This window comes from Camellia sinensis, chromosome 13 (assembly GCF_055761805.1).
Source record: "Camellia sinensis isolate YWXY chromosome 13, ASM5576180v1, whole genome shotgun sequence".
Classification (NCBI taxonomy): domain Eukaryota; kingdom Viridiplantae; phylum Streptophyta; class Magnoliopsida; order Ericales; family Theaceae; genus Camellia; species Camellia sinensis.
The window spans coordinates 14,739,622-14,758,554 of NC_138973.1; the positions used below are offsets into that span (position 1 = coordinate 14,739,622).

Below are 18,933 nucleotides of genomic sequence, written 5' to 3' on the forward strand. Positions count from 1 at the left end.
ATTTATTCGCCCCTATTCTCATACTCCTCTCTCTCTCTCTCTCTCTCTCTCTCTCTCTCTCTCATTCTTTTTATTTGTTTTAATTTTCTCATGTCTCTTCTTATTTTTATTTGTTTTAGTTCTCCCGTGTTTGTTTAAAAAAAAATTGACAATTGTATTTTTAAAAATAGATTATTCATTTTTTTTATAATAAACACAATAAAAATATTTTGTGTATATTATTTTAGGAAACACGTCACAGTACAAATATGGAAGCTGCTTACTTCAAAATAGGAAAGAAAATTTCATCTGAAGAAAAATAAAATCTAAAAATGCAAAATTAATTACAAAACCAATCACCTCAATTTTTTTTGATCATACATTTTAATGGTAAGCCCGTTGCTCTACTTATATTTTGTGTAATTGATTTGATATTAATTCTGTATTCATAAAATTACTGAATAAGAAAGACGCATTATTTGTCCTTTTTTTTTTTCTTGGTTGTTTAAATTTAATATCTCTGGTTTGTCGGTTTTGATTGATTGTGAAAGAGGAAGATGGGTTGTAAAACTGTCTTGAAAGAAACCATTTAATCATCTTTTCAATTCCTTTTGCCATTGCTTTTGTTAGTCATATAATAATGTTAGTATAGTACATCCTCATATATATATTTTATACTTATAGATAGTGCTCCTTTCGGTTGCTTTAAGATAGTGCAGTGCATCCTTTCAGCTCCAGTCCATCATGAATTGTCTGTAATCTTCTCCTATATAAGGAGCCTCTGATGATTGTTGGTGGTGAAAGCAAAAAGTCGTCATCCTCAGACTCTCTTTCCTTGCCGATTGTTATGTGGGCTTTTTACTCAAATTAAGCCTTCAATAGGACTAAACTTCTGTTATCAATTTGTGTTGTTAGACCTTTTCTTTACCCCCCTATTATTTACCTGAAGCACCACTTCACACAGTTAAAGGGTTATATAAAAGTTCATGGAAAGAAACTAGAACTCAGAGGTCCCAAAAAGACTGACTTGTATTAGGCACGGTCCTCACTTGCACCAGGCACAGTTTCTACTATTTTTGTTAGTTTATTGATTAGTCATTCATCTAATATTTTCTCAAATAAAATTACTGCCAATAGTCATTAGATGCAAGATATATGTTGTTGAATGAGGAAAACGCGTTATTTTTTTTTTTCTTTGGTTGTTTAAATTTAAATGTCTCTGGGTTTTCGGTTTTTTTGATTGAAGTAATTTTTGTATGCAGATAGGATATACATCATGTGGTACCTTCTATTATTGTGATTGACTTTAATAGTAGGATTCACTATATTTATGTTGAGTGTTTGGAAACAGTAAAAAACATATATATTTGTGATTGATGTAAGATAATGCCATATGATATCCTATTAACATACAAAAATTTCCCCTTTGATTGATTGAGAAAGAGGAAGGTGGGTTGTAAAACTGTCTTGAAAGAAACCATTTTGTCATCTTCTTAATGTGTCATTGCTTTCATTTTGTCATCTTGAAAGAAACCATTTTGTCATTGCTTTCATCGACCACCCAAGAGTTCAAAATTGGGTGTTTTAGTGATAGATCTTCATAATAAAAATTGTAATTTCAATATAAAATTTATACAAAAAAAATTAAACAAGAATAATATGACATTTTGACATTCTTATACATAAATTTATTTTTATAAATTTTTTATTTTAAAGTAAAAAGTATACATTGATTTAAGGGAGATTGATTAATAAGTTTCATATTTTGAATTTATAATCCATATAGTCCCATATTTTTTCTTGTGATCCATTTAGTCATTTTAGATGTGTAATGACTCATTTGCCCGCCACATTAGAGTGTCACATTTGGAAAAAGTACACTAAAGAGTTTTTTAGTGTTACACTGTACCCGTCACGTTACAGTGTCACATTTGGAAACCAACTAGGCTTAGCCTAGTTGGCCACCATGCCTTCCTTAGGGCTTAGTCCCAAGGAGGTCATGGGTTCAATTCTCCTTAGGAGGGTTGAATTATGAAAGTGCTTGCATTTAGGTGCTTTGCCAAGGGTGGAGAGATTTTCTCCCATAGGTGCTAATCTAACAACTAACAATTAATATTTGCTGATAAAAAAAAAATAAATTGTGTCACATTTGGAAAAAAACACATTAAAGAGTTTTTAATTTTTTGAGAGTGTCACATCATGCTTGCCACATTGGAGTGTCACATGTCACGTTTGGAAAAAGTACACTAAGGAGTTTTTAATTTTTTTAGAGTGTCACATCATACCCGACACGTTGTCACGTTTGAGAAAAGTATATTAAAGACTTTTTATTTTTTTTAAAGTGTTACATCATACCCGCCACATTGTCACATTTGGAAAAAGTATGCTAAGAAGTTTATTTTTTTTGGAGTAAAAGTTTTAGAGTGTCACATCATACTCGTCACGTTGTTACATTTAGAAAAAGTAAATTAAGAAATTTTTAATTTTTTTGAAGTATCACATTGTTGGAATGTCACATTAATACTTGTCACATTGGAGTATGACATCATATCTGTCACATTAATAAAATGGTATAATTGTCTACCAAAACACTACTAAAATAAAAAATAAGATCACACAGAAAGAAACTCTTCACTAATAGGATTTAACAGATCAATAAAAAAAACTTGAGACTAATTGAAATATTTGTTTGTGAGATGAAATTTAGTGTTAAATATACTCAGATTGTATAAATAACTTTTTTTTAAAAAAAATTTATTAACGCCGCCATTGGATACAAATTTCTTATAATTTCTTCTCATCTTCGTAGTAATCTCTATCTCATATGTATTTATTATCAATTTACTCAAAGATAAAGGGAAGAAGAAAGACCAGGAAAAGTCAGCTTGTGATCTTGTTTGTGGTGAAAGCAAAAAGTTGTCATCCTCAGACTCTCTTTACTTGCCTATTATTGGTATGTGAACCTTTTACTCAAATTAAGCTTTCAATAGGACTAAACTTCCTACTAATGATTGAGGGATATGATAATCCTGGTGATAATTACTCAAATTTTGATTACATCTCTGTCGGTCCCATTTTAGTCGGCCCAAGTTTGTTTTATTATCTCTAAATTAAAACATACCTCCTTAATTGTTATTGATTATGGACCTAAAAGAAATGAAACATACCTCTAATTTTGTGATCAATTCTCATGTTTTAGACTTTTTCTTTACCCCCTCTTATTTACCTGAAGCCCCACTTCACATAGGTGAAGGGTATCAGTGTATATAATTGTAAAAACTGTAGCAAAGAGTAAATAATTGTAGTCTTTATGTATTTATTTTTGTCTCTTTGTATTTACTTTTAGGTAGATTTTTCAAAAAGCCTATGACTAGGCTTGCCTAAAGAGTTAAAAAAATTGGCAACTTTTAAGACGTAAAGTCTTACAAAGTTAGATATGTTAGATATAAGTTAGATATGCAATAAGTTATATTTTGTTTGTATTCCCCTCTTGTAAATCTATATATTGGCCTTTATGCCAACATAATGAAGCATGTAAATTCTCTTCAACTTCTCTCCATCTTTCTTCTTTGTCTCTAAGTTCTCTATCATAATTCCTTATTCTATAACTCCACCATAATTCCATAAGTAAAAAGCTCCTTTCCTTTTTAGTTTTGTAATTGGTATCAGAGCTTGGTGGAGAGCTTTGAAAAACAAGATCAAACTATGTAAGTATTTCTATCTATGTATAAATTTTTGATATATATATAAGTTTGTATGGAGTGTTTTATGTTATAAAAAAAAAAATAAATAAATTAAGTTAAAAATTCCGTCTAAGTTTTCTGTGTATCTTTTGTATTTTATATCTTTATAATTATTTGTTTCATTTATAGTTGTTGTAAAACCTATATGCTTAGTGTATGTCAAAGCCCATATACTCATTAAGATCTTTTGACTATTGGTCATAATTAAGTCTTTAAGATCATAAAAGAGAGGTTTTAGGCACCAGATAATACACTAGGAGGGTCTTAGGTACCAACAACAATCTAAAATGACAATTAATTCTGATGATATAATATGTTTTGGAAATACAAAAAATAACGTTAATAATAAATATGATCATAGTCTGCATATTACTAAAGAATCTGCAAATATAAATAGTGTGTGTTCTAGTTTAAATAATATTACTGATATTATGTGTTCTTGGTTTTCTAAATTAGATAAAAATCAAAAAATAAATCAAAATTATCTAGAGACTAAAGTTGAGTCTATAGAATTTAAAATAGACAACTTGGGTTCTATAATAAATATTGATTTAAATAAAGAAGCAAAAAATCAAATAAACAATTTGGTGACAAAATTAGAAATTATATCCTTCATAAACAATGATGGAATGAATAGTCCAGGAGATAGTGACATCTCTAGGCTATTTTATGGTACAGAAGATATTATGGTACTTCAAACCAATACCTATAATAAAACTGAATATGAAAATATTGTTGAAATATTGGATTATTGGAGAAAATTATATAAAGACCCAGACTTAGGTATTGATGAAAGAAATAGGCTACTGGATCAGATAAGAGAAACTTATCTAGAAAATGAAGCCCTTTTACAACACTTTAATTATGATATTAATATATCAACGAATGATGATGACAGCCAACCATCCTCATCTGAAGAATCAATAGAACAAGATATTTCATCAGAAATAAATAAAGGGAAAAGAAAGGCCGAAGAGCCAATTGATTCCAAATTATTTGGCAGATGGGGAGATGGAGAAAATTTTGACTTTATTCAAACAAATGAAGTTAAAAATGATATTAACATTGAAAGTACCTCCAATCCTACACCTGAGCCAGTAATATCTAGAAAAGATAATAATCATAAGTATCCAATAGCTCAAAATGATACTTATTTAGACTTGTCTCATGTTCCTTTTAAGGATCAACCACAAGCAATAGATGATTGGGCACAATCCTTGTCCATCATTATTACCAATTATAAAAATAGTTGGTCAAAGGAAAAATTCCTTGATTATATTGCAGCAACTCTCCAGGGAGATGTGTTGCAATGGTTAAGACAGTGGGAAAAATCTGAAATTGGAAAAAGTAAAAAAAGGGCTTTGTTAACAAATTTTCTCACACTTGACACAATTTTAGCTGAATTTGCAAAAATCATAAAAGAAAACTTATGTGGTTTTGCAGGAGATACTAATTTGCAAGCAGATGCAAATTATATTTTGACTAAATTAGAATTATGTAATATTTGTCTTTTTGAAGATTATGTTCAAACTTTTAAAAAATATTATTATCTTATTGATCCACCAGCAAATCAACCCTGATTAGATCAATTTTTTCATAAACTCCCTAATCCATGGGATGAGTTATGTATTAAAACATATCCTGATTTTCTCAAAAAAATGGGGAAGGAAGAATATGATAATCTTGGTTTTCGCATGGCTGATAGCAAATTGGTGTCTAGAAGCAAAGGCGAAAAAACAAATAAAAAATTAAATTTCTAACTCACCATATGGTCAAAAAAATTGTGATAAAATTTTAAAAGAAAATTGAAAAATTGGTTGTAATACATTTCCTAAAAGGAAATGATTTTTCAAAAAGCATAGAAAATATAAATGGAAACCTTGGAAAAAGAACAAAACTTTTTCAAAAAAGAAAAAGTATATTCGAAAAAAGAAGCCAACAAGTGTTTCAAAAAAGAAAACTTGTAAATGTTACATTTGTAACGAAGAAAGTCACTATGCACCCGAATGCCCAAAACGGGAAAAAAGTACAAAGAAAATGATCAAAGTCCTTGAAGAACAAAATTTTGAAATAATATATGGAGAAGAAATTTCTGATGAAGAAGAAATCTTATATGAAATTTCTAGTGATGAAGAAAGTTCAGATGAAGAACTAATCTTCATGATGACTAATAATAATCAAGAAATATCTCAAGAAGCAAATAGTATATCTCAAGAAGAATTACAAGCAATTCGACTTGGAGATGTAATCGGAGAAGAAAAAACTTTTACCGACGAAGAATTAGCAAAATTTGAAAAAATGCAAGAAGTTGCTGTTCCAGAAATTTACAAACTTTCAAAATTTAACTTCTTTTCAGCAAGAGTGTTTGAACAATACAGTGGTAACACTCAAGCAAAATGGTCAGAAGAAGGAAATATTGATCTTCCTTTTTTTGATAAGAAAAAGGTTGCAAGATGGAAAAAGAAATATCCTGAAATTTAATACATTCATATTGGATTAATTCAAGCAACCATAACAGCCTTATTTCGCCAAGGGATAAATACTCCTATTTTGGCAGTAATTTTTGATAAAAGGTTTTCCGATCCAATGAAAGCAATCATTGGAGGAATTCAGTCTAATTTGGCTAATGGAGTAGTTTGGTTTAATCTTAGACCAAATTTCTTTATTTTCATAAATGATCCTAATCTTGAAGATACAGTCAGAATAAGAATTAAAACACAAGGATTAGGAATGAAATCAAATTCTCATGATTTGGCTATTCGTTGGAAAACAATTCACGAATTAACCAAATTTCCTGAAACAAAAACAAGATCAAACGATAATAAAATCGTCGAAATCTTTGAACGAAGACCATTTGACACGGTAATACAACCTCGTCTAATGAATTGGAGTGATTTAGAAGTCCCTCGACAATGGTTAATCCAAGACCTAGTGGGACAAGGAGAATCTTCTAAAACAAAAAAACCTGCACAATTACAAATGCAGGCATCAGGAAAAAATCTATATATTGAAAATACAGTTCCAAAAATTAAAAGATCAACTTCTGTATTTGAAAAAGATTTTCCTAACAAATCATTTTCAAAGTTAAGCATTGGAGAATCAAGTAATAATTCTAATCAAGAATCTATTACTTCAAACAATGTTTAGATTCCTATTTTTCCAGGAACAAGAAAACTTGAACATATTAAGTCCGCATATATGTATCATTTTCAAACAAAAAATGATGATATTATTTTTTCTCCTAGCCAAGGAAAAAGAAGATATACATATGTATTGGGAACATTTAATTTTGCAGGTTATAAACCCTATAGCCTCCGTGTTCTCATAGATACAGGAGCTACAGTCAGCTCATGTAAATGGAATGCCATACCAAAAGAAAAAAGGACATTAATGAAACATCCAATTTTAGTTACCGGAATAGATGGCAACCATACTTCCATACAATTCAAGGCTAAAAATATAGCTATTTGGTTAAATGATAGCAAATTCATTATACCAAAAATTTTATATTTTCCGTATATGCATGGAGATTTCCTTCTTGGCAATAATTTTATATACAAATACCTTCCAATGCAAATACAGGAAAAGGCTATTTCATTAAGCATAAACAATGTCTTAATTCATATTCCCTTGTTAGAACAACATAAATACATTTGTGATAAAGAGTTTGCGCCCGTGCCGCGTGGTGATTTAACTCCCATCATCAAAACTATTGATGAATCACATTGGATTTATAAAATTTTAGAAGAAAATTTTAGTGAACATCTATTAAAACTATGGCAACGTAGTCCACGTTATTGTAGTTTAAAATTGAATGACCCTAATGTTATCATTAGAGTAAGACCGATGATCTATATTAGACAAGATATAGATAAATTTGATATTCAACTCCAGGAACTTTTAGAGAAAAATTTAATTGAAGAAACTAAAAGCCCTCACTCTAATCCAGCTTTTATGGTAAGAAATCATGCTGAAATTAAAAGAGAAAAAGCCCGAATGGTAGTCAACTATAAACGGCTAAATGAAAATTTAGAATTTGATGGATACTTTATTCCACAAAAAGATGTTTTGATTAACTTAACCAAAGGATCAAAAATCTTTAGCAAATTTGATTGTAAAAATGGATTTTGGCAAATTCAATTGACTGAAGAGTCAAAAAAATTGACAGCTTTCAGTATACCTAGAGGACATTACCACTAGAATGTTATGCCTTTTGGGTTAAATATTGCACCATAGGTATTTCAACGGTGGATGGATACAATTTTTAAAGACCTTAAAGATTGTTGTGTAGTTTATATTGATGATATACTTATCTTCTCTAAAACCAAGGAGGAGCATAAGAAACATTTAAAATTACTTTGTGAAAGATTCCAAAAACATGGAATTATGTTGTCTCCAAAAAAGATTGAATTAGAAAAAGAATCAATTGAATTTTTGGGAATAATTTTAGACAAGGTTTAAAATTACAAGAACATATTTTGTCCAAAGTACGAGATTTTCCTAATACTCTTGAAAATATAACACAATTACAGAGTCTATTAGGCATTTTAAATTATGGACTAAATTTTATTAAAAATCTTTCAAAAATAGAAATTCCTTGGTTAACCAAATTAAGGAAAAATGTTATTTTTGAATGGACAGCAGAAAATGTTGCTTTAATTAAACAAATTAAAGAAAATGTTAAAACTTTACCAGATGTTTATCTTCCTAAAACAGGTGATAAATTAATTTTAGAAACAGATGCCTCAGAAGCATGCTGGGGATGTGTTCTTAAAGCAATACCGAGTAATTTATGGTATGATAAAGAGATACCTTTATCAGAAAATGGGATTAGACCAAGAAAAAATTCAATACCCATAAAATTACAAAAATAAGAGTTAATTTGTGGATATAATTCTGGAACATTTAAACCAAATAAAAAGAAATATATTATTTTCGAAAAAGAATTACTTGCAATAAAATTGGCAATAAAGAGTTTTCATATTTATTTAGCTCCAGAAAATTTTATTGTACGCACTGATAATAAGGCAATAAGAGATTTCTTGATCAATAAAAAACCTATTGAACAAGGAAGAAGATTAGCCTGGTATAATAAAATTTCTGAATATACTTTTAAAGTAGAACATCTTAAAGGTACTAACAATTTTCTTGCAGATTTTCTTAGCAGAAATTGTTTTAGAAAATTAAATTGCTAAACAAGTAAATTTAATTTTTGCAGAAGACCTCTAGACCAAGAGGAAACAATGGATAAGGGTAAACAACCCGCTCAAGGAGATTGGGTGACAATTGCTAAAAAAGCAAACCCCAAAGAAGAAAAAGTTTATGTTGTGTTTACAGGAAAACAACCTGGAATTTACACAGAATGGAATGATTGCAAAACACAAGTTTGTGGATATTCAGAAGCGAGCTATAAAGCACATGATAGCATGACCAAAGCTAAAAAAGCTTTTTACAGTGCACCAGCTATGCCTGTTTATCAAAAGAATTTTTGTCAAATGAGAACTAACCCAGTTCCAACTAATATTCAGACATCTAGACCAGATGAATCTGAAATAAAAGATTTTTTCAATCCTGGTATATCCAGAGAAATTTATACAGAACTCAATGGAGTTTGGAAAACTCACATTGTAGACAACAAAGTGAAATTTCGAAAACACATGGGAGTTTTGGCCAACAAATTAGCTGAGCAAACAGCTAAATTAAAAGATTTGCAAAATCTTTGTTTCAATATTCTTAAACAAATGAATTAGAATGAAGATTTTAATTTTGAAAAAATAAATAATTTTCTTCAACTATCAGACCTCATATCAGATGAGTTTTCTGATCCAGTTTTTGAACAAATAAAAAGAATTTGTCTTTTTCAAAAAGCAAGAACTTTGCTTCAAAAAGAAATTTTTATGTTAATCAAAAATTGGGTTGAAGATCATCATGATAAGATTAGACAAATCATAGAACGATCTTATGATAAATTAAATTTGAAAGATGGAATTCCCAAAATAACCATCATGGCAAACCATGACATGTGATTTTTTGAGGATATAGATTGGGGAATAACTAATCAAGTTATTTTCCAAATTTTAAATCCAATTCAATGGATAGATTATCCAATGATCATCAAAACAATGTTCTCATGGATAGTAAAAGGCTTTTGATGGAGCAAATATTTTACTTTTTGGATCTCCAATACTGTTGGTTGGCGAGAACGAGAACATTTTTTCCAACCATATCAGATTTGGTATCTTAAAGAAACTGAAGATTTTGAATTTGAAGATGATTATTTAGATGAAGATCACCGGAGAGAGCGATTGGAAAATATTCAAAAACTTTCTTTAACAGAATATTGGATAGACAGTCTAATATCTGTTTCACAAGCAGCGTCCAACATCCATAGCTCAGCAAAATTGCCATTCATGGTTACAGATGGAAGAATATTATTTGTAACCCATTTTCCCATAACATATCAAAGGTCTCCAACGCAAATTAATGAGGCCCTTGACATGTTAATAAATCTCAAAAAGAGAAATAACTTGGATCTTCCGTTGGAACTAGCCATGACCGCGGATGATGTAGAACATTTTCGGAATGAGCAATACAGCCAAGATCCGGATTCCCCTCCATCAGAGACTGATGAAGAATATCACAATCTCATCAACAGGATGGAAGCATAGTGGACCCCACTATCAAATGCAACTGTCTCCTGATCGACTCCAACCTTATCCAGGACACGTGGAGCAACCTGCATTATTTGACGGAAAGTGATCAGCCATATCCTTTCAGCCGACGCTACACGACAAATCAGCTCAGCCAAAGCTTATCTACAACAGTCTATCTCTTTGAAAATCGGGGAGGGTAGACAGTGTGTATCAGTGTATATAATTGTAAAAACTGTAGCAAAGAGCAAATAATTGTAGTCCTTTTGTATTTATTTTTGTCTCTTTGTATTTACTTTTAGGTAGATTTTTCAAAAAGCCTATGACTAGGCTTGTCTAAAGAGTTAGAAAAATTGGCAACTTTTAAGACGTAAAGTCTTACAAAGTTAGATATGTTAGATATAAGTTAGATATGCAATAAGTTATATTTTGTTTGTATTCCCCTCTTGTAAGTCTACATATTGGCCTTTATGCCAACATAATGAAGCATGTAAATTCCCTTCAACTTCTCTCCATCTTTCTTCTTTGTCTCTAAGTTCTCTATCATAATTCCTTATTCTATAACTCCACCATAATTCCATAAGTAAAAAGCTCATTTCCTTTTTAGTTTCATAGAGATCCTAAAAAACCTTTCAGAGACTTGCATTAGACACCGTTCTCACTTGCCTCGGGCACAATTTTTACTAATTTTTTTTTATTAGTTTCTTGATTTTTCATTCATCTAATATTTTCTCAAATAAAATTACTGCCAATAGTCATAGATGCAAGATAATTGTTGTTGGTTCATTATTTATTTATTTTGAGTCCATTATTTATTTATTTATTTATTGTTATTACACCAGCAATGATTGCCTTTGATTTCTCTCAATTTTTGCTTTTCTAAATTTTTAAGTGTTATTGATGCCCCCAGAGATGTCTACACCGGCCTTCTCCAGCCCTCCACCAGCAGAGAGTGGTGGGGCATCTGTTGCAGGTAACTTTGTTCACTAGAAATATAAGTTACCAAAAAGAAATTACAATAACATAATTTACTTCACTATCCATTTCCATTTTTTAATAGTCGATCCGGTAGTACTCGTAACCGTTGGCATTATCTCTTTGGCTTGCGCAAGGATGACAACAAGAGCAATTGTTTCAGATCTTCCAGCAAGAGTTGCTCCTCCACCACCACCGACCTTGAATGTGGTTCAAGTTTGGGAAATCGATGTGCCAACAATGGAGAGGTTCCTCCAAGAATTGGCGAAGGACAGACCGGTTAAGATCCTACATCCGTCCCTATCTATGCAAAATAAGAATTTGAAAGGAACTTATTTTACATAATGTTTTTAGTATCTGACGTTTTATTAATAATTCATGTAAGACCCATTAGTCTAACAATTGGTGATGTGCAATTTAAGTGGCTAGTAAAAATGATTAAGAGTAAATTAGACTGATATCCTTTGGTAGTCTCACTAATGTAGCATTTTCCTAAAGACAAACAAACTAAAAAAAGTCAAGCATTTTACTTTACGGCACAAATTACATACTGTAATATTGCATCTCATAAATCATTATTAAAGACAAACCAAGAAAAAAAAAATGACGGCGTTTATTTTCTTTAGGGTACAAATTTCAAAGGTTTCTCATTCTTTAGCTTGAATTGGCCATTTGTATCTTAGAATTAGCCATGATGAAAGTGGTCTTCTTGTACCAATATGTATTACTTTCTTCACTATTTGTATAGTCTGAACTGCTTGTATGGTCTGAATACAAAAAATGAAATGGTTTAGGAGGTGGCTTCACCTCCACTTCTCCATCCAATATTTTCACTGCAACACTCATCAGCAGCCTAGCCTAGGGCGAGTCCTGAACACACCACAAAGCTACCATAGCTATTCTCTCTACTTTCTCTCTGTTATTCTCTTCGATTCCACACGACAACAATGCCATATCTCCCAACTTGCCTTTCTCAAACTCATTCCATACATGCTTTGGGAACCAATCCAAGCTCTCATCAGCTCCAACTCTGGTATTCCTCCTCCTCTCTACTATCTCAAACAAAAGCATACAAAAACTATAAACATCACATTTATTTGTAATGGGATAGGTCTTGAGAAGAAACTCTGGAGTTGAGTAACCATGAGTCCCTCTATATTCTTTGGGAGTCGTGTGTGTTGTCTCTATTACAAAGCTTTGCCAGCCCGAAATCAGCTACTTTACTAGCAAAACATTACCGGGCTTTTATCTCATAGTGAATGATCATCGGTTGACATTCTTCGTGTAGGTAAGCAATACCTTTTGCTGTCCCAATCACGATCTTATGCAGATTCTCTCGCTCAATTGCTTGTGTATCATTGAAAAGGTGTTTATTGTTGGAAAATAATGGTTTTCAGCAACTTTAATTTGAAATTAAAATGGGATCCAACCGTCGGTTGAGGTAGGTCTGAGTGGTTTTGTATTCTCGCAAGTGAGAAGATTAAATTATAAAAATGATGGGTTGAAACCATTGAGTGGTGAATGAGAATTGTCTTATAAAGTGGGCATCAATAGAAGTTGGGCTTAGGCCTAGGCCTGGACTTGGACTTTGTTTGTCTCTATGTGCATGTGTGAGACTTAGTCTTGGGCATGGGCTATGTGCTATGCTGGACTGGGTTTGTCTTGTGCATATGTTTTAGACTGGGTGTGGATCGGGTTGTGACTCAATATTCGTATCCATTTTGCGACCCATCTAGTTAGATTATTGAAATAACATTATGTATATATATATATTTATTTATTTATTTATTGAACCTTTGTAACTCTTATCTTTTGATGATAGGGTTGATGATCATTATGCACATGGGAATTTTGTACCTTTGTAACTTTAGCCCTAAAGGCTAGAGTTGATGGCCATTGATGCTAGGTTTTATAGTAGTCTTCATGACTAAGACCTCTTCCCTACAAGTATAAAAATGTCCTTTCCCCTCCAACTTAGAGGCAGAGTTTTAGAGAGATTTTTGAAGGAAAATGGAGATGTTGTTTTGAGATAAAAACAAAAAGTTGGAGATGATTTTTTACTCCAAAGAAAAATTTCCTATCTTTTTTTGCTAGTTTCTTCTTTGGTTCTTGTTAGAGAGAGTGTAACCATTATCAAGTTCGCTGAACCTATTCAGAAGGTTCTTCTGCATTAGCTGGTTTCGACCGTCGTATCCTAGGAGATAGATGTCACACTTTCAACATCCATCGGGAGGCGGTGAATCTGTTTTAAGGAAACTGTGGTATCACACAGGCTTCGGTTTGCTTCTTTTTGCTAGTTTTATTTTATTATGAATTTTTGTAAATTCCACCATGTACTTGTTTATGAAATTCCAATTGTTTGTTCAATATGAATCTATTTGTTTTATGTTATCACACAATTTGTACAACATTTATCTAGTGATCGATTTTCCATGTACTCGTACACCAATGCGCTCATAAAGTTGTTGTGGCAAAAACTGTATAGCCTAACTAGATTTATATGGTATGTTCTTCCAATAGTGCTCACCTCTGCCATGAATTGTTCCTTTGCTCCTCTATTATTCGATTTCCTATACTGCAATCTTAACTCCATTTCGAAATTGACCCTTGTAAACAATCCCAAAACCTCAAGAACCCAACCTTGTAGAATAATTAGTTGTGAAATTACATAGTTGTTGGGCTGTGAATCTAACTGGTTTCTTCTTCGCCAAGTCTAGGATGAACCTCTCCATTGTTGGTGCTTCGATTTCCCAAACTAGAACCACATTCAAGGTCTGTGGTGGAGCCACAGTTGTTGGCAATTTTGGACCAATTGCACTTCTTCTCATTCTCCTAGCCCAAGCCAATGAGATAATGACGATGACTACAAGTACTACTACAGACACTATTATGCCTGTAAATTGACAAAAAAAAAAAAAAAAACCAAGAAAAACAAACAATCATCGAAATGGTGACATTTTGGGCTCACAATTAAGTTAAATCTTAGTGTTTGTATAGAGTAAATTACAGGTTCTGTAAGGTTTCGATTTAAACAATTTGAATCTCATATTTTCAATTTTGCTACAATGTTATCCCTCTATCATTAGCCGCTAAATATTTTGAAAGAAACAAAGCCACATGGAAAATTATCAAAGTGTAAATTACATCAATAATCCCTATAGTTTCTTGTGAATTTCACATTGGCCTCTTTAATTTTACACCTAATATTTTTCTTTTCAAAATTCTTATGATAAGTGACAGACGGTTCGCATTACAACAAAACTAAAATTATATGGTTTAAATTGAAACTGTGAGGATTAAAATGAAATTTTACTAAAATTAGAGGGACCAACAATATAATTAATCTGTTCATATATTGTTATTGTATTAATTTGAGAAATTACAAAAGAAAAAAAAAAAGAAAAAAAGAAAAAAAAAATCTCAAAATTTGACACTAATAACAAGTTAAATTCTAAATCTTTAATTTTTTCTAATGACCTCCAAGCTTCTAAATTGATATCAATTTCAACATTCCATCTGTCTGTAGAGTTTGGAATTCAAAATGATTTTTTTTTTTTTAAATTAAGATTTAATTTGTTACATGAGTTTTTTTGTTTGGAAAAATTAAACTGTTAGTCCCTGTAATTTAATCTTCATGTCATTTTGATTCTTATAATTTCAATTGAATTAATTTTGATGTTGAATTTTATAATTTGTCTCAAATTGGTCCAACTGTTAGCTTCTTTTTTATTTTTTTTTTAATTTTTTTATGGCAAATGAACATATGAACAACACGTGTCATGCTTTTAAAAGCAAAATTGTAAACTTATCAATTCAATGACTTAATCTCAACTAATTCAGTGAAATTTTTTTGTTAAAAAACCTATCGGCATTATCAATTAGACCAATTGACGCAAAATTTAAAATCAATGATAAAAATTGAACCCATTGAAATTACAAGAACTAAAATGACAGATGATAAACGTAGGAATTACCAGTGTAATTTATCTTCTTTTTTGTTGTTGTAAATTTTTTTTGGTGGTAAATTACACTTAGAACCTGTGCAATTTGCATCCAGTCTCACTTTGTCCCCTAATCTGTTATAAGTGGTAGACAACACCTCACATGGTCTAGTTCTAATTCAACCCAAATAGCAGGTGAAATTCATATGGCCACTATCAAGACAATACAGTTAAGGACAAATTATACTTTACATCTAGTCTCACTTTACCTCATAACCTTTAAAAAATTGACAGTAAACAGCTCACACTTTTAGTTAAGTTTCAATCCAACCCATCTATTAATCCACGCTAGGCACCTTATTTAATGTAGATTAACAAATGAGTTTGACTGAAACTTAACCGAAAGTAAGAGATGTTGATTGTCACTTTTTAAAGGTAAAAGGACAAAGTGAGATTGAGTATAAAGTGTAAAAGTGTTAAATGCAATTTTTCAAATTTTTTTTTTTTAAACAACTTCAACTTAATGAACTAACTTACCAGCAGCTATTGTCCCAGCGTTGCTGAAGGTGTGTTGGGCGGAGGAGGGTTGGAGAAGTCGGCCGAAAAATTGCTGATGGAGACAGGTGTAGACATCTCTGGGGTGGGAATCAAAAACACTTTGAAAATTCAATTCAAATGAACCAACATTGATTTCTTGGGTACAAATTTTTGACATTTATCATGCATTTATTGACTGTTAATGGAAATTTTATTTGGACAAAGTTTACTATATAGAAAAAGGCTAAACACTTGCTATTTAAGTTTCGCAATTCACCTGTAATGATATATGATAATGGAGTTAGGTCTTACATGATTAAAAGTTAGACACATAATTTGTCATATCATTGTGAATAAAATTGTACAACTTAAATTGTGGGTTTCAATTTTTTTCCTTATCAAATAAATGTGAAATGGAAAACTAATTATAAATCAGTCCAAAAAAGACATACTAAAAAAAATAGATTATGTGGGGAATGAAATCCTGCTTGCCTTGACCCCGGTCTCACCTTTCGCAGAAAATAGCAAGTTCAATATATTAGTGCTTTAAACTAATATACAAGGATTAGCAGACTAATAAATTGAAGCACTATGGAGTATAGACTTCCACTTTTGTCATTAAAACAGTCACATATATGTGAAGAAACCAGATCATCTATTCTTAAAACAGTAATATTAGAAATTAAAAATTCATATATAGAAAAATATCAAGAAAAAACTAAATTCAACTCTTGTGTTGTGGAACTCATGCACTCTTAGAATAGAAAGATTAGAAAAAAAATGATTTTTGAATGTCTATTTTCTAGTGAATTAAAAAGTTAGATTTGATGACTATCATGTCATCATGTCATTTTTCTTTTTTCAATCTGATAATTAGATTATCCTTTTATCACACTTCTTAATTCAGTAGAGAAAGTAGATTTGAAAACCATTTTTCTAGTCTTTTGTAAACAATTATATATGATTCTTTATGTTATTTCCATTAATAATGTTAGGAACGCAATAAATAGAAATATATTCATAAATATGATTTTCTAGATGTAGATTACAAATAGGGTTAATTACACTAATAGTCCCTATATTTTGGAGTTTGTGTCACCTTGGTCCATGACTTTTCAATTGTAACATATTTGACCATAAATTTTGAATCTTGTTCCAATTAAGGACAATTGAAAATATCATTAGATTTTTCAAGGGTAAAATAGTTAATTTGATAAAATATAAATTAATTTGACAAAAATAAATGTCAAAATTTTTTTTATCCACCAACGATAAAATTATGTAAAATTAATAAAAAATCATGATTAATTTTTTAAAATTAATTTTACATGATCATCATTCAAACACATAATAAAAATTAATTTGGTAAAAAAATAAATAAATGTCTAAAATATTTATCAATTTTACATAATTTTATTTTTAGGGGGTAGAAATAATTTTTAAAAATTCAAAAATATTTGTTTGACTTTTATTTTTGTCAAATTAGTTTATATTTTATCAAATTGACAATTTTAGCCTTGACAAAACTAATTATATCTTCAATTGTCCTTATTTGGAACAAAATTCAAAATTCAGGATCAAATATGTCACAATTGAAAAGTTAGGAACCAAAGTGACGCAAATCTCAAATTATAGAGACTATTTGTGTAATTTGCCCTTACAAATGTTATAAAATTATGCCTATTCATATATTTTATGTGCTTTGTAAAATATTCATGTTTCGATTAAAAAAAGAAGAAGAAGAATCAAAACATATCCTCGAATTGATAAAAATAAAGAAGGGAGATTTAGCATAAAACAAACTTGGTTTAACTAAAATATCTCATTGAATGTTCATTAATTAAAATTTAAAATTGGTCTAATTTTTTACAGGGTAAACCCCCTATCATGAATTAGAAGTTTAGTTCTATTTCTAGAGCTTAATTTGAGTAAGAAATGCACATACCAACAACAACCAGAAAGTGTACACTTGGGTTGAGAACTCTGCTTTCACCACCAAATGCAGACTAAACTTGCCTTTTTCTTTGTTTCTTTCTTCTCTTTATCCTTGGTTAAACCGATAAATAAATGTAGATGAGGGAGAGAGAGAGAGTGAGAGAGAGAGAGAGAGTACTAATGGCTAAACTGATAAATAAATATAAATGAGAGAGAGAGTATTAAGAAAGTGAGAGAAGGAAATTTCAAAGATTACCACAAGTTCAGAAGTCTATCCACAAGGACGGATTGTTGGATTCTTCCTCTATAGTGCTTCAATTTATAGTCAGATGATTAGAAAATCACTTTTTGAATCTTTCGTGGACAATACTGCCCTTATATAATATATTTTCATTGGATTCAAATCCTTTTATAATTCGTTCTTCCTCGTTCAAATATATATATATATATATATATTTGGATAAATTACACTGACGTCTCCTAAGGTTTATTTTTATTACAGTTTATCCCCTCACATTTGGAAAATTACATTGGCTCCCATGTTAATTTAATTTTATGTATGATGATCATTATGGTGAGGGAAAAACTGTTATGAAACTTTAAACCTCAGGGAGGGAAATGTAATTTCCAAAAAGTGAGGGGAGAAACTGTAATAAATATAAACTTCAAAGGGTTTCAATATAATTTACCCTAAATATTTTAATATTTTCTTCATTCAATCATTATCCAGCAATTGATTCAAATGTCACAAATCAACTCCTCTCTAAAAATGATGGCAAAGCGTAGAAAGAGTTGGAAATGATCCTCTTCCATTTTCAGCAATATGATTTTTTATATGTAGATTACACTAATAAATATTATGAAAATTATACTTATCCACTAAGAAAAATAATATTCATTATTTAAAAGTTTAATTTGTTATTTTTTAATTTTTATATATACAGGGATTACCATATCCCTATCATGAAATATAAGTTTTGACAAAATTCCTTCCATAGAATACTATTAGTTAAGAACATGCCTATAAATTATATAAGTTCACTATCCTCTAGTGTTAATAAAAAATATTAATACTTGTCCCTAAGATATTCTCATATCTAAATCTCTCTCTCTCTCTATCTTATTTTTCTTATTTGTTTCAGTTATCTCATGCCTCTTCTTATTCTTCTTTTG

General features: G+C 30.5%; 1 protein-coding gene across 11 annotated transcripts in view; it reads right to left on the reverse strand.

The window, feature by feature from the left end:
• Positions 1-17,973, reverse strand: part of LOC114264921 (rust resistance kinase Lr10-like) — a 36,644-nt gene extending 18,671 nt beyond the window's left edge. For 6 of the 11 annotated variants that reach the window (XM_082901578.1, XM_082901579.1, XM_082901585.1 and 3 more), the window contains exons 1-2: positions 17,771-17,953; positions 15,826-15,923 (exon numbers count right to left, since the gene is read on the reverse strand). The gene's annotated coding sequence lies outside the window, so the exon portion shown is untranslated. Of the gene's footprint in view, positions 1-15,825; positions 15,924-17,770 lie in introns of all 11 variants that reach the window. The other 5 variants (XR_014348372.1, XR_014348371.1, XR_014348373.1 and 2 more) reach the window with 5 other exon arrangements.
• Positions 17,974-18,933: the final 960 nt, after the last annotated feature.